A 15,176-nucleotide genomic window follows, 5' to 3' on the forward strand; every position below is an offset into this window, starting at 1 on the left:
GCAGGAAAGGCCCAGGCTCCTTTCCCGGCCTGTGCTGTGTCAGCCTGACCTCACACCCGGTGTGTTACTGAGCCCCCCCTAAACACAGAGCAGGAAAGGCACAGCATCCATCCGTGGCCAGGGCTGCGTTAGTCTGATCACACCCGGTGTTGTACTGAGACCCCTGCTCACACACACAGCAGGAAAGGCCCAGGCTCCTTTCCTGGCCTGTGCTGTGTCAGCCTGATCTCACACCCGGTGTGTTACTGAGCCCACCCCACACACACAGAGCAGGAAAGGCCCAGTATCCATCTGTGGCAAGGGCTGAGTTAGTCAGATCACACCCGGTGTTGTACAGAGCCCCACACACACACAGAGCAGGAAAGGCCCAGGCTCCATTCCTGGGCTGTGCAAATTTAGCATGATCTCACACCCAGTGTGGTAGCCAGCCCCACACACAGAGCAGGATGATCCAAAGTGTGTTTTTGACGGCAAAATCTTCTAGCATGGTTATCCTACTGTTAAGATCTAGGGGTGCCTATAATATTTGTGTTTATGCAAATGAAAGTGTGACGTGAATAATACCGTGTTGACCTGATTTTACGCTTTTGCTCGGGACAAGTAAGGGGTTAATGAATAAATTATGTCTTACTGGAACTGCATAAGTTTCAGTTTCTTAGGAAATTGTATTAGAGTTTGAGACAATGGTCTAGAAATTGGGTTTTGGCTTAGCCAGGGCTTTAGCGCCGGAAATTAGTGCCGGCGCTAAGTCCCCTGCGCGCGCCAAAAATTCAGTGGCGCCGCGCCCAAATGGCTGCCGGCGCTACTGAAGGGTCTTAGCGCCTGGAAAAGGGCGCTAACTGCCGTTTCGCACCGCAATTCCGGCGCTGCGGCACCCGATGCGGTGCGGCAGGCTGGGGAAGTGCAGGCCTCCTCCTTCCGTTAAGGAGGAGCTGCCTGCTCCCGGCCGCGGCCCGCGCAAATCTGCTTAAAAATGAGCCCGGCACCTCGGACAAGTGCCGGGCTTGCATCTGTTCGGGGGGGAGGGGGGGAGAGAAGTCCGGGGAGGGAGCTGCGGGCAGGCGGCCGGCGGGAAAGCGGCCGGCCGCCGCGGGGCCTTTAATGCGCCGGCGCTAACTGCAGTAAGGCACCTCTGACAAAACGCTGGTTGCGGCTGCCACGGGCGAGGCGGCCGCAACTCAATTTCGGATTTCGGGCGGGTTACCACGGCAACCGGGACGCTGCGCACACCGATGACGTCATCGGTACCGGCGCAGTGCTACCGGAGCAACGCCGATTTAGGGCCCCAGGGAATTTCACTACTGGCCATAACTCCGGCGCAAGGCCCTCTAGCGCCTCAAATGAGGCGCTAAGGCTACTGAATTTTCAGCCGAGTGTCTTTAGTTAGGCAGATTAGATGATGCATAACATCCCATAGGGGCCCACAACATGACCTTGTCTCCCAGGCTTAGCTGTCTGTTGATTGTAAGTTAGGATTTTGAAACCCCACCCTATCCTCCAACAGCAGCCTCAGCCACTGAACCACTAAATAAAATAATAAAATGTTGATAACCAGAAGACTGAATTCGTTAGTGCTCAAGTGAACAACAGAATGTTGTTTAAAACAACTGGGGGAACAGCACGAGAGACAGTGCGGGAGTGGGAGAAGGCCAGGGGAGAGACTGCTGGAGACAGGCCGGGAGAGATAGAGAGAGAACGAGACAGACAGGGAAGACAGGGAGAGAGAGCGACAGACCAGAGGCGGGGGGGGGGGGGGTGCGGCGAGGTGGGGGGGCGGTGGCTGTTGAGTGGGGGACGGGGTGAGTCAGACGGTGCATGACATAGGGAGAGACCGACAGGAAGGAGACAGAGAGAGAGACACACACAGGAGACAGATGGTGGGGGAAATAGTGGGAGACAGCAAGTGAGACTGATGGAGAAACAACTCAGGAAGGGAGACAGAGAGGGAGAGAGAGAGCAACAGATGAGGAAACAGATGGGCAGACATATATAGAGACAGAGTGAGGGCGACAGGTGGTGGGGAGATGGACTGGTGAGACTGATGGGATGAGACAAAGAGAGAGAGATGGACGGTTGTCGGGGTTGGGGAGACAGACGGGGGTGAGAAACAGGGGATACAGACACGGGATGACATATAGAGAAAGAGACAGTGAGGCAAAAGAGATTGAGACAGACGATAGGGAGACAGATAAGGTGCGACAGAGAGAGAGAGGCAGATGCAGAGGAGAAAGCGGGAGTGTGAGACAGACATGGGAACAGAGTGGGTAAGCCTGACAGGGAAGACAGAGAGAGAGACAGATCGGGGACAGACAAACTGTGGAGACAGAGGGATTGAGAGAGAGGGATTGAGAGAGAGAGATTGGATTGAGAGAGAGAGAAAGATTGGATTGAGAGAGAGGGAAAGATTGGATTGAGAGAGAGAGAAAGATTGGATTGAGAGAGAGAGAGAGAGAGAGAGAGAGAGATTGGATTGAGAGAGAAAGATTGGATTGAGAGAGAAAGATTGGATTGAGAGAGAGAGAGAGATTGGATTGAGAGAGAGAAAGATTGGATTGAGAGAGAGAGAGAGATTGGATTGAGAGAGAAAGATTGGATTGAGAGAGAGCCGAACTAGGCAGATACCCACTGATAATAAACATCCAAAAACGAGCACTAAACTTCCTAAATCACCTCAAATCTAGCTCCCCAGACACCCTTCATTTCAAAGCCTTTCAGACCCAAGAGCTAAACCCAGAAAAGAGTCCCCTGAGTCAGCTGCTACTGAAAATAAGTACTCAGCCGGACCCTGACCAGCCCCAGACCAACACAGCCGTCCAAACACCAATCCGAGTGAACCAAATCATTAAACAATGCAAAGAAACCTACCTGGAACATTGGAACAAAATAACCGAAAGCCAAAGCAGATTAGAATGTTACCGGGCCCTAAAAAGAGATTATAAACTGGCAGACTACCTCACGACCATCAGAGACACAAAACAGAGACAGACCCTCACCAGGTACAGACTAAGCGACCACCAACTGGAAATTGAAAAAGGCAGATACAAGAAATCCTGGCAGCCTAGAGAGAATAGAATATGCGATCAATGTCTGGCCGGCGAGGTTGAAACAGAAATGCATTTCCTCCTAAAATGCGAAAAATTCAACACATCAAGAAACATATTATTCAACAAGCTAAGCCAAACAACCCCAGATTTCAAGGAATTGGATGACCTGTCAAAATTGAGATTAGTCCTGGGAGAAGGAGACAGACCATACCTTGGGGCCAAATATGTAACAACATGTCACAACCTGAGGACTGTTTAAAATTAAGACTGTTTAAAATTAATATTGAACTTACCAAATGAAGTACAAAGACTGTTTAAAATTAATATTGTTTAAAAGTAATATTGTATGTACCCAACAAATGTCAAATCGATTGACACCTACAGAATGTTGGAAAACTGTACTTTTTTGCTATGTAAGCTTTGGCAATATGGTTCTCTGTAAACTTTCATGCCAATAAAGCATTTGAATTGGAATTGGAATTGGAATTGGGAGAGCCAGACAGAGGGAGAGAGAGAGGTGGGAAGATAGACGGGGGAAGATAGATGCAGGGAGATAGACGCAGGGAAGACAGACCGGGGAGACAAACGGGGAAGCTAGTTGGGGAGACAAAGAGAGAGAGAGATAGACGGGCGGAGTCAGACGTAGAGGGAAAGAGAGAGAGACACACAGGGAAACTGATGGGGTGGAGACACACGAGGAGGACAGGTGAGGGTTCCAGAGAGTGTGAGAGAGAGAGGCAGGGGGAGAGAAGACAGTTGGTGGGTGACACAGATCTGGAGACAGGAATGGGTAGAAGGGGGAGTCTGATGGAACGGAGAGAGAGACAGAGAGATCGAGTGAGAGAGAGAGGAGAGACATATGGGGAGAAGGAAAGAGATCAGATGGGTTTGAGACAGAAAAGATAGACAGACGGAGAGAGAGCCCGGGGAGACAGATGGTGGGGGGTCAGAAGGAGAGACAGACCAGCGGGGGAGGCTGATGTGGCGATACAGACGCTGGGGAGGCAGAGAGCGAGAGACTGACCCCGGGACAGGATCTGGATGGGGGGAGAGAGATTGCTGGAGATAAGTGGAATACACAGAATGTGGGAGACAGAGAGCGAGAGGGAGATATAAATGGGGAGGAAGATGGGGGGGACAGACGGAGAAGACAGGGTGAGACAGGCAAATGCGGGAGACAGATAAAGAGACAGACAGAGAGAGATACAGACGGGAGAAAGACAACAGGGAGACGGGTGGGGAGACAAATGGGGAGAAAGATGGCGGAGACAGACAAAAAGACAGACGGTGAGTCAGATGGGGAGTCAGACGGTGAGAGACAGAGATAGAGATAGACAGATAGGGCGACAAAGAGACAAACAGACTAACAAGGAGACAGACAGCTCGACAACGGATGGGGAGAGAGACGGGGTGAAAGGTGGGGGAGACAGGCGGGGAAATCAGAGAGAGAGTGAGAGATAAAAGCAGGAGACAGAGAAAGAGACTGACATGGGAGTCAGACGGGGAGACAACTGTGAGAGCGGTGACAGAAAGAGAGAGAGACAGACAGACGGGGAAACAGGTGGGGAGACAGATGTGGAGACAGAGCGAGAGAGCCAGATAGTGGGGAGACAGACCAGGAGGCCTATAGAATGAGACACGGACAGAGAAATGGAAGGGGCAGCGGGTATTGGGGGAGAGACTGACCGGTGGAGACAGAGGGGTGAGGCAGACGGGGGGAGACACAGAGAGACAGCGAGAAAGTGTCTTTCCACTCAACAAAACAAAAAAGAAAACTTTGATACAGAGAGACACCAGCAGAGGGAGAGAGATAAAGGTGAGACTGAGCCCTCTGATACAGGGAGACACCAACAGAGGGCGAGAGATAAAGGTGAGACTGAGCGCCCTGATACAGAGAGACACCAACAGAGGGAGAGAGATAAAGGTGAGACTGAGCGCCCTGATACAGAGAGACACCAACAGAGGGACAGAGTTAAAGGTGAGACTGAGCGCCCTGATACAGGGAGACACCAACAGAGGGAGAGAGATAAAGGTCAGACTGAGCCCTCTGATACAGAGAGACACCAACAGAGGGCGAGAGATAAAGGTGAGACTGAGCGCCCTGATACAGAGTGACACCAACAGAGGGAGAGAGATAAAGGTGAGACTGAGCGCCCTGATACAGAGAGACACCAACAGTGGGAGAGAGATAAAGGTGAGACTGAGCGCTCTGATACAGAGAGACACCAACAGAGGGAGAGAGATAAAGGTGAGACTGAGCGCCCTGATACAGAGAGACACCAACAGAGGGAGAGAGATAAAGGTGAGACTGAGCGCTGATACAGAGAGACACCAACAGAGGGAGAGTGATAAAGGTGAGACTGAGCTCTCTGATACAGCGTGACACCAACAGAGGGAGAGAGATAAAGGTGAGACTGAGCGCCCTGATACAGAGAGACACCAACAGAGGGAGAGATATAAAGGTGAGACTGAGCGCCCTGATACAGAGTGACACCAACAGAGGGAGAGAGATAAAGGTGAGACTGAACCCTCTGATACAGAGAGACACCAACAGAGGGAGAGAGATAAAGGTGAGACTGAGCGCCCTGATACAGAGTGACACCAACAGAGGGAGAGAGATAAAGGTGAGACTGAGCGCCCTGATACAGAGAGACACCAGCAGAGGGAGAGAGATAAAGGTGAGACTGAGCCCTCTGATACAGAGAGACACCAACAGAGGGAGAGAGATAAAGGTGTGACTGAGCGCCCTGATACAGAGAGACACCAACAGAGGGAGAGAGATAAAGGTGAGACTGAGCGCCCTGATACAGAGAGACACCAACAGAGGGAGAGAGATGAAGGTGAGACTGTGCCCTGATACAGAGTGACACCAACAGAGGGAGAGAGATAAAGGTGAGACTGAGCGCCCTGATACAGAGAGACACCTACAGAGGGAGAGAGATAAAGGTGAGACTGAGCGCCCTGATACAGAGTGACACCAACAGAGGGAGCGAGATAAAGGTGAGACTGAGCGCTGATACAGAGAGACACCAACAGAGGGAGAGAGATAAAGGTGAGACTGAGTGCCCTGATACAGAGTGACACCAACAGAGGGAGAGAGATAACGGTGAGACTGAGCCCTCTGATACAGAGTGACACCAACAGAGGGAGAGAGATAAAGGTGAGACTGAGCGCCCTGATACAGAGAGACACCAACAGAGGGCGAGAGATAAAGGTGAGACTGAGCCCTGATACAGAGAGACACCACCAGAGGGAGAGAGATAAATGTGAGACTGAGCGCCCTGATACAGAGAGACACCAACAGAGGGAGAGAGATAAAGGTGAGACTGAGCGCCCTGATACAGAGTGACACCAACAGAGGGAGAGAGATAAAGGTGAGACTGAGCGCCCTGATACAGAGAGACACCAACAGAGGGAGAGAGATAAAGGTGAGACTGAGCGCCCTGATACAGAGTGACACCAACAGAGGGAGAGAGATAAAGGTGAGACTGAGCGCCCTGATACAGAGAGACACCAGCAGAGGGAGAGAGATAAAGGTGAGACTGAGCCCTGATACAGAGAGACACCAACAGAGGGAGAGAGATAAAGGAGTGACTGAGCGCCCTGATACAGAGAGACACCAACAGAGGGAGAGAGATAAAGGTGAGACTGAGCGCCCTGATACAGAGAGACACCAACAGAGGGAGAGAGATAAAGGTGAGACTGTGCCTTGATACAGAGTGACACCAACAGAGGGAGAGAGATAAAGGTGAGACTGAGCGCCCTGATACAGAGAGACACCTACAGAGGGAGAGAGATAAAGGTGAGACTGAGCGCCCTGATACAGAGTGACACCAACAGAGGGAGAGAGATAAAGGTGAGACTGAGCGCCCTGATGCAGAGAGACACCAACAGAGGGAGAGAGATAAAGGTGAGACTGAGCGCCCTGATGCAGAGAGACACCAACAGAGGGAGAGAGATAAAGGTGAGACTGAGCGCCCTGATACAGAGAGACACCAGCAGAGGGAGAGAGATAAAGGTGAGACTGAGCGCCCTGATACAGAGAGACACCAACAGAGGGAGAGAGATAAAGGTGAGACTGAGCGCCCTGATACAGAGTGACACCAACAGAGGGAGTGAGATAAAGGTGAGACTGAGCGCCCTGATACAGAGAGACACCAGCAGAGGGAGAGAGATAAAGGTGAGACTGAGCGCCCTGATACAGAGTGACACCAACAGAGGGCGAGAGATAAAGGTGAGACTGAGCCCTGATACAGAGTGACACCAACAGAGGGAGAGAGATAAAGGTGAGACTGAGCGCCCTGATACAGAGTGACACCAACAGAGGGAGAGAGATAAAGTTGAGACTGAGCGCCCTGATACAGAGAGACACCAACAGAGGGAGAGAGATAAAGGTGAGACTGAGCGCCCTGATACAGAGTGACACCAACAGAGGGAGAGAGATAAAGGTGAGACTGAGCGCCCTGATACAGAGAGACACCAACAGAGGGAGAGAGATAAAGGTGAGACTGAGCCCCCTGATACAGAGAGACACCAACAGAGGGAGAGAGATAAAGGTGAGACTGAGTGCCCTGATACAGAGTGACACCAACAGAGGGAGAGAGATAAAGGTGAGACTGAGCGCCCTGATACAGAGAGACACCAGCAGAGGGAGAGAGACAAAGGTGAGACTGAGCGCCCTGATACAGAGAGACACCAACAGAGGGAGAGAGACAAAGGTGAGACTCCGTTCGCATTCTCACAATTGAACACAATACTCCAGTTGAGGCCGAACGAGTGTTTTATAAAGGTTGATCATAACTTCGTTGCTTTTGAACTCTATGCCTCTATTTATGAAGCCCAGGATCCCGTATACCTTTTTAACAGCATTTTCAGCTTATCCTGCCATTTCAACAATTTGTTCACATATACCCCCAGGTCTCTCCCTTCATGCTCCCCCTTTAGAATTGCACCCTGTCGTTTATATTGCCACTACTCGTTCTTCCTACCAAGATGTATCACTTTGCACTTTTCTGCCTTAAATTTAATCTGCCACGTGTGCGCCTATTTCACCAGCCTGTCTCGAAATCTATCACTAACCTCCTCACTGTTCACTGAGGCTCCATTCCCTAGAGACATTTGATAAAGTTCCACACAGCAGATTAATCACAGAACTGAGCGTGGGTGGATTTAGAGCTTGTGACATGGGTCGGTCATTGGTTGCGAGATAGGAGACAGAGAGTAGCATTAAAGGGAATGTTCTCTGATTGGAGTGATGTGATTAGTGGGTGTTGCCCAGGGATCTGTACCATGGGCCTCAGCTTCTCACTCTATTTTTCAATGGCTTAGATGAAGGAACAGAGAGTGTATCCAAGCTTGCTGATGACATTAAGTTAGGTGATGCAGCAAGTAGTGCAGATGGGAGTGGAAATTTGCAAAGGGACATTAATAGATGACGTAAGTGGGCTAAACTGTGGGAGAGGCAGTTCACACTGAGGAAGTGGGAGCTTATCCACTTTGTACATAAGAAAATTAGATCCAAGTATTTCCTAAATAGAGAGAAATTAGGAACAAGGTGGACAGGTGGGGAAAATAATTTAAAAAGCGAATGAGATGTTAGCCTTCATCCCAAGGGGACTGGAATAAAAAGGGTTGTAATAATTTTTTCAGTTCTATGGGTCTCTGGTTAATCCCCATCTGGATTATTGCTTTCAATTCTGAACACCTCACCTCAGCAACGATATATTGGTCTCCGAGGGGGTGTAGCGTAGATTTGGCAGAGGTTTTTAAGATAATTAAAGGAGCTGATAGTTTCTCTATCAAACCTATCTCCCCTGGTGAGGGAGTCCAGAACAAGGGGACATAACCTTAAATTTAGGGCTAGGCCATTCAGGGCTGATTCCTGGAAGCACTTCTTTACACAAAGGGTAGTGGGAATTTGCAAACCTCTCCGCCCATAAATGCTATTCAGGCTGGGGCTCAATTGAAAATGTCATAAATGAGAGTGAAAGATTTATGTTAGGCAGGTTATTAATCATTATGAAACTAAGGATGCAGTTAAGATACACATCAGCCATGATCTAATTGAATGGTGGAACGGGCTGGAGGGGCTGAATGGCCTCCTCCTGTTTCTGCAAATGTAGACAACTACTTGACAACATTGGAAGAAGGGAAACAATCCCATCACAATCCATAGAGTGGGAGGGGCTGGGTGAGGGGAGATTGGGAGGGCCTAAATGGGGGTGATTGGAAGGGGCTGGGTGGGAGAGAGTGGGTGGGGGAAATTGAGAGTGACTGGGTGAGGTTAGAGTGGATGGGGCTGGGTTCGGGAGAGTGGGAGATGTTGGATGGGGGAAAGTGGGAGGGGCTGGGTGGAGGGAGTGTGGGAGGGGCTGGGTGAGGGTTGTAAGACGTTCTGATTGTCTAACCGTTTATGTTGTTCAGACTCGTGGAACAGACAACACAAAACCTAATGAATCTGTGAAACTTCTTTTACTTAAAAATCAACAAGACATTACAAGTAATTTCCAGAATACAAATTGTTGTCAATTCATCATTTAATTTAAGCTCAGGTGATTATAGCCAGAACCACCTATGTTACTATTCACCAGATGAGATGTGAATTCAAAGATGATCTAGACGTGTGACTAACTTTAACTGGCAACTGACCAGGTCTCCATCGACTAAAGCCCCCACTGCAGCGCCGAATGTTTTGGAACAGGACATTTTGGACCCCAAAATTTGGCCACCTTCCCACTGTGTCCGTGTCCCTAACTATATGGCACAATGGTCGGCAGTTGTTTCCCAGATCCTCTTATCACTCGTGCATTAGGCAACTGTGGGCCTTCAAGGCTGGGTACATTCCAAAATCTGAAGATGTTTCTGTTATTGCACTGATTTCATAGGCTGTTCCTCCAGAACGTCAATAAGCTTGTTTTCCATATCTGTTGAAAGACAAGTGGCAGCTTTTCTTCTTCATCTTAGGCAGTCCCTCGGAACTGAGGATGACTCGCTTCCACATTAAAAATGAGCTCGTATGTGACTGATTAATCTAATGCGGGTCCTACAGTCTCTGTCACAGGTGGGGCAGATGGTGGTTGAAGGGGCGGGTGGGTGGGGTGCTTGGGTTGACACGCGCTCCTTGCGCTGCCTGCGCTTGGCTTCCGCTTGCTCCCGGTGAAGAGACTTGAGGTGTTCAGCGCCTTCCCGGATGCTTCTCCTCCTCTTTGTGCAGTCTTGGGCCAGGGATTCCCAGGTGTTGGTGGGAATGTTACACCTTTTCAAGGAGGCTTTGAGGGTGTCCTTGAAGTGTTTCCTCTACCCACCTGGGTCTCTCTTGCCATGTCCGAGCTCCGAGTAGAGTGATTGTTTTGGGAGTCTCGTATCGGGTATGCGGACAATGTGACCCATCCATCGGCGCTGATTGAGCGTGGTCAGAGCTTCGATGCTGGGGATGTTGGCCTGAGAAAGAACACTGACGTTGGTGCGCCTAGCCTGCCAATGGATTTGCAGGATCTTGCAGAGGCAGCATTGGTGCTACCTCTCCAGTGCTTTGAGGTGCCTGCTGTACCTGGTCCATGTCTCTGAGGCATACAGCAGGGCAGGTATCACTGCTGCCCTGTAGACCATGAGCTTAGTGCCGGGTTTGAGGTCCTGGTCTTCAAACACTCTCTTCCACAGGCGACCGAAGGCTGCACTGGCACACTGAAGGCACACTGAAGGCACTGAAGCAGCTTTTACAGCCTATGCGTCAAACAGTTTAATTTGCAAAGTTCTCACAGCAACCAGTCTTTGTCCACGCAAAGCATGATGGTAGAATGTGGTCAACTTTTATTGCAATTGGAGATTCAGTCAAGTTTACCATCACAGTGTTACATATTCATCATCATCAAGTTTGCAAATGATACCACGGTAGTAGGCCAGATCACCAACAACGATGAGTCAGCCTACAGGGAGGAGGTCCAGCATCTTGTGAAGTGGTGCGCCGATAACAACCTGGCCCTTGACATCAAGAAAACCAAAGAAATAATTGTGGGCTTCAGGAAGTCTCAAGGCGAAAGTCACACCCCCATCCACAACAATGGGGCTGTGGTGGAAAGGGTGGACAGCTTTAAGTTCCTCGGAGTCCAGATCATGGAAGACCTCTCCTGGCCCCTCAATACCTCCCCTCTAGTGAAGAAGGCCCAGCAGCGCCTATATTTCCTAAGGAGGCTGAAGGGATGTAACCTGTCACCCCTGATCATCTCTAACTTTTACCGCTGCACAATAGAGAGCATCCTGACAAACTGTATCACAGTATGGTATGGCAGCTGTAGCTACTATGACCTGAAAGCCCTGCAGCGTGTAGTCAAAACTGCCCAACGCATTACCGGCACTCGGCTACCGACCATAGAGCACATATACCAGAAACGCTGTTTACGGAGGTCACGGTCCATCATCAAAGACCCTACCCACCCCAGCCACAGTCTGTTCGCCCTCCTGCCATCTGGGAGACGCTACAGATGCATTCGCACCCGTACGACCAGATTTAGGAACAGCTTCTTTCCCAGGGCTGTCATCCTACTGAACTCCACAAATAAACTCTAAAGCCTGCACATCTGCCAATGCACTTTATTATGGTTATGTTTATGTTAATGTATTACAAGCCAAATGTATGTTGAATGTTTAAATGTCTTAATCTAAATGTACACTCTCAGGAGCTGCAAGCCCACATTTCGTTGTACTGCACTTGTGCACTAACAATGACAATAAAAGTTGATTTGATTTGATATTATCGACCCTCAAATGTCTGAAACTGAATTTAAAGTCACAGACACTTATATGTTGTCGTCCGCCTCTTCTGTCTGGGTCTTCTGTGACAGCTTGACCAATGATTGCTGCTCGCGGCATCTGTTGACTCGACAAGGTATTTTTAATAAGTATAACACAATCACCAAGTGAACAACGACTAAATCTTGGGAGGTAATTCTTATCCAGGGGTGAACCTCGATAATCAGACCGATATCCGACCAAGACGAATAATCCCCAGTCTTAGATATTTCTTCACATAGGTTCTGCTTTTTTCTGGGCCAGGGTATAAAAGTGCTTTTGGGAATGACAAATGCGTTTCTTTAACTCGACCAGCTGTTCTAGCAGAGGTGTAATGTCACAGCCGAATCGAGTCACATACTGGTGTAACTGCTCTTTTAATTTATCTTCTACAGCGATATCTACTTGCAATGCGAATAAATGCTTAATATAACCCGCGCCCCAAGTCTTACAGGTTTGACTGGGGTAACGCAACAAGTTCCCGTGGCAATGGGACAAGTCAGGTTGTGACCACACTGGTATTCCCGGTGTATTGTGGTGACACAATACTCATCCTTCCCTCAGTACGCAGATTTTACGGGGATAAGCTTTCCTACCAGTACTTTCATGGTGTAGCTCCATTCTACCCCATCACAAACAAATCCACACGCAGGTGCTGCATGTTCTACCACGTCATAAGGGCAGATGAAAGTATCCCGAGTTTAAGTGCACCCGGTTAGATCAGGAGCCCCCCATGTGGTCCCATCCACCCGGGTCACACACTTACCTTACTATGTGCCATATCTTACTAAGTGGACTTCCTGACGTATTCCTATCTTCTTCACGTGGGATATAGAATTTGTGGTTACTTTTTGTTCAGGATGGGATAATACATTACCATCCCTAATAAGGCAATGTCGTTCTGCTCGTGCAAATGTTATTCTTGTTTCACTGGGTACACCTGTACCACCCCCTGACTTTACACGTATTCATGGTAAATTGATAAGTGGACATTGCACCCAGGTGTCGATCAGTCACCCACAAGGGAAGCTTCCCCTCAGCAATGCTCTGCAGGATTTCACCGGCTTTTTCCACAAACCAAGATCCATACATCTCACACACATCATTTCGCGTGGCCTCACTAGAGGCCTTTCGATCCTCCTTTAAAATTGATATAAATAGTTAACCACGTCCTGTAGATGAATGCTCATAATTTGGTCCTCCTGTTCCAGACCATTCATTTTGTTCAACATTTCACTGAATCGATTTTTAACTGCCTTTGCGGATTGATCCAATTCAGCCGAATCAAGGTTATTAACGAGCGAGGTTCCAGTATTAAAAACAGTGGCTGCATCATTTATCAGACCCCGTCATGTTCTGATATTGTCCCGTTAAACCCCGTAACCGACGTTGTTTCCTTCATTGACCTCAGAATTTCCCCCCAAAGTTCTTGTTAAATCCATTACCATCTCCTTAGCCCTTGCAATATAATGGGTCTAATTCCGATTCCGCCAGCGTTGAGCGGGGCCTTTCCCCGAATCCCTCTATTAATTCCTGTAACATTCTTCCATATAACAGCGCTGTTACTGGTTTGCACCAGTCCGGTAGTCCCACCTCAGTCAGATTTAATATCACAAGTATCACTTCATGATGCACAAAGGGTATAATATCATCCGAATTGGGATTTCCACTAACACATTTGTCAGTCCCGGAGTGTGTTTGGGACAGACATCACGGGTTTCCTGTTGTTCTTCCCGTGGTTGTGTTTTATTCGGGTGGGGGGTGCAGTTTAGGACCGAATTTCAATTCCACCGTGTGTATTATTCCGTTTTTACATTCCTCCACATGATAATGTGTGCAACCCTTCGAACCCTACACGGCCTCCACTTCCTATCTACGAATCATCGGTAGGGACTCTCATCTATTCCATACACTGGGATACTTTTCCCGCCTATCCAGTGGATGGGAGCTGAACAAAGCGACTCTGTGTCCCCGAAGGGTTTTTGCGTTCATAGGTTCCCTCATGCTCCTGCCACCACCGTGGCCAACATAACAGTGTCTCCCGCTGCTCGGGATTGGGTCGGGCTTCCTACATTCCCCCAAGGGTTCCCTATCTGATAATGCCTTTGAATGGTCACCTGTTTCTGTGTGTAAAAACCGCACCCTTGGCCCGGTTTGGCAAACTTTGCACTTTATGCATACCCTCCCTACCTTCCTGGGCTTCATAAGTGGTAACCCTTACTGTCCCTGAACACGTGGTTTCGCAATCACCCTTGATGTACTGGAGGGTAATGTTTCGAGTGGTGTCCCCGGGCGCTCCAGCCCAGGTAACATCCTGGTGAATCTGCTCTACACCCTCTATAATGCAATCACATCCTCCCTATATTGTGGCAACCAGAACAGTATTCCAGCTCTGGCCTAACCAGCGTTTTGTACAGCTCCATCATAGCCTTCCTGCTCTTATATTCTATGCCTTGACTAATGAAGGCAAGTATCCCATATGCCTTCTTAACCACCATGTCTACCTGTCCTGCTGCCTTCAGAGATCTATGTACATGCACACCAAGTTCCCTCTGATCAGCTGTCCTTCCTAGAGTCCTACCATTCATTGTGTATTCCCTTGCCTTGTTAGACCTCCCAAAATGCATCACCTCACACTTTACAGGGTTAAGTTCCATTTGCCACTGTTCTGCCCAGCTGACCAACCCGTCTATATCTTCCTGTAGCCTGAGGCTTCCCTCCTTGCTATTTACCACTCCACCAATTTTCGTGTCATCTGAGAACTTACTGATCAGACCTCCTACATTCATATCTAAATCATTAATGTACACTACAAACAGCAAAGGACCCAGCTCCGATCCCTGCGGTGCACCACTGGACAAAGGCTTCCAGTCACAAAAACAACCTTTGACCATCACCCTCTGCCTCCTTCCACTAAGCCAATTTTGGATCCAATGTGCCAAATTGCCCTGGATCCCATGGGCTCTTACCTTCTTGACCAGTCTCCCATGCGGGATGCTGTCAAAAGCCTTACTGAAGTAGAAGTAGACCACAACAACTGCACTACCCTCATCCACACACCTAGTCACCGCCTCGAAATATTCAATCAAATTGGTTAGACATGATCTCCGCCTGACAAAGCCAAGCTGACGACCCTAGGTTAATCTTTGCCTCTCCAAGTGGAGACCAATTCTGTCCCTCAGAATTTTTTCCAATAATTTCCCCACCACTGATGTTAAGCTCACTGGCCTTTAATTCCCTGGTTTATTGCTACTACCCTTCTTGAATAATTTTACTACATTAGCTGTCCTCCAGTCCTCTGGCACCTCCACTGTGGTCAGAGAGGTTCTGAAAATTTGTGTCAGA

Source organism: Somniosus microcephalus, unplaced genomic scaffold, assembly GCF_052327205.1.
Source record: "Somniosus microcephalus isolate GS21.2 unplaced genomic scaffold, FLI_Smic_1.0 unresolved_chr2, whole genome shotgun sequence".
NCBI lineage: Eukaryota > Metazoa > Chordata > Chondrichthyes > Squaliformes > Somniosidae > Somniosus > Somniosus microcephalus.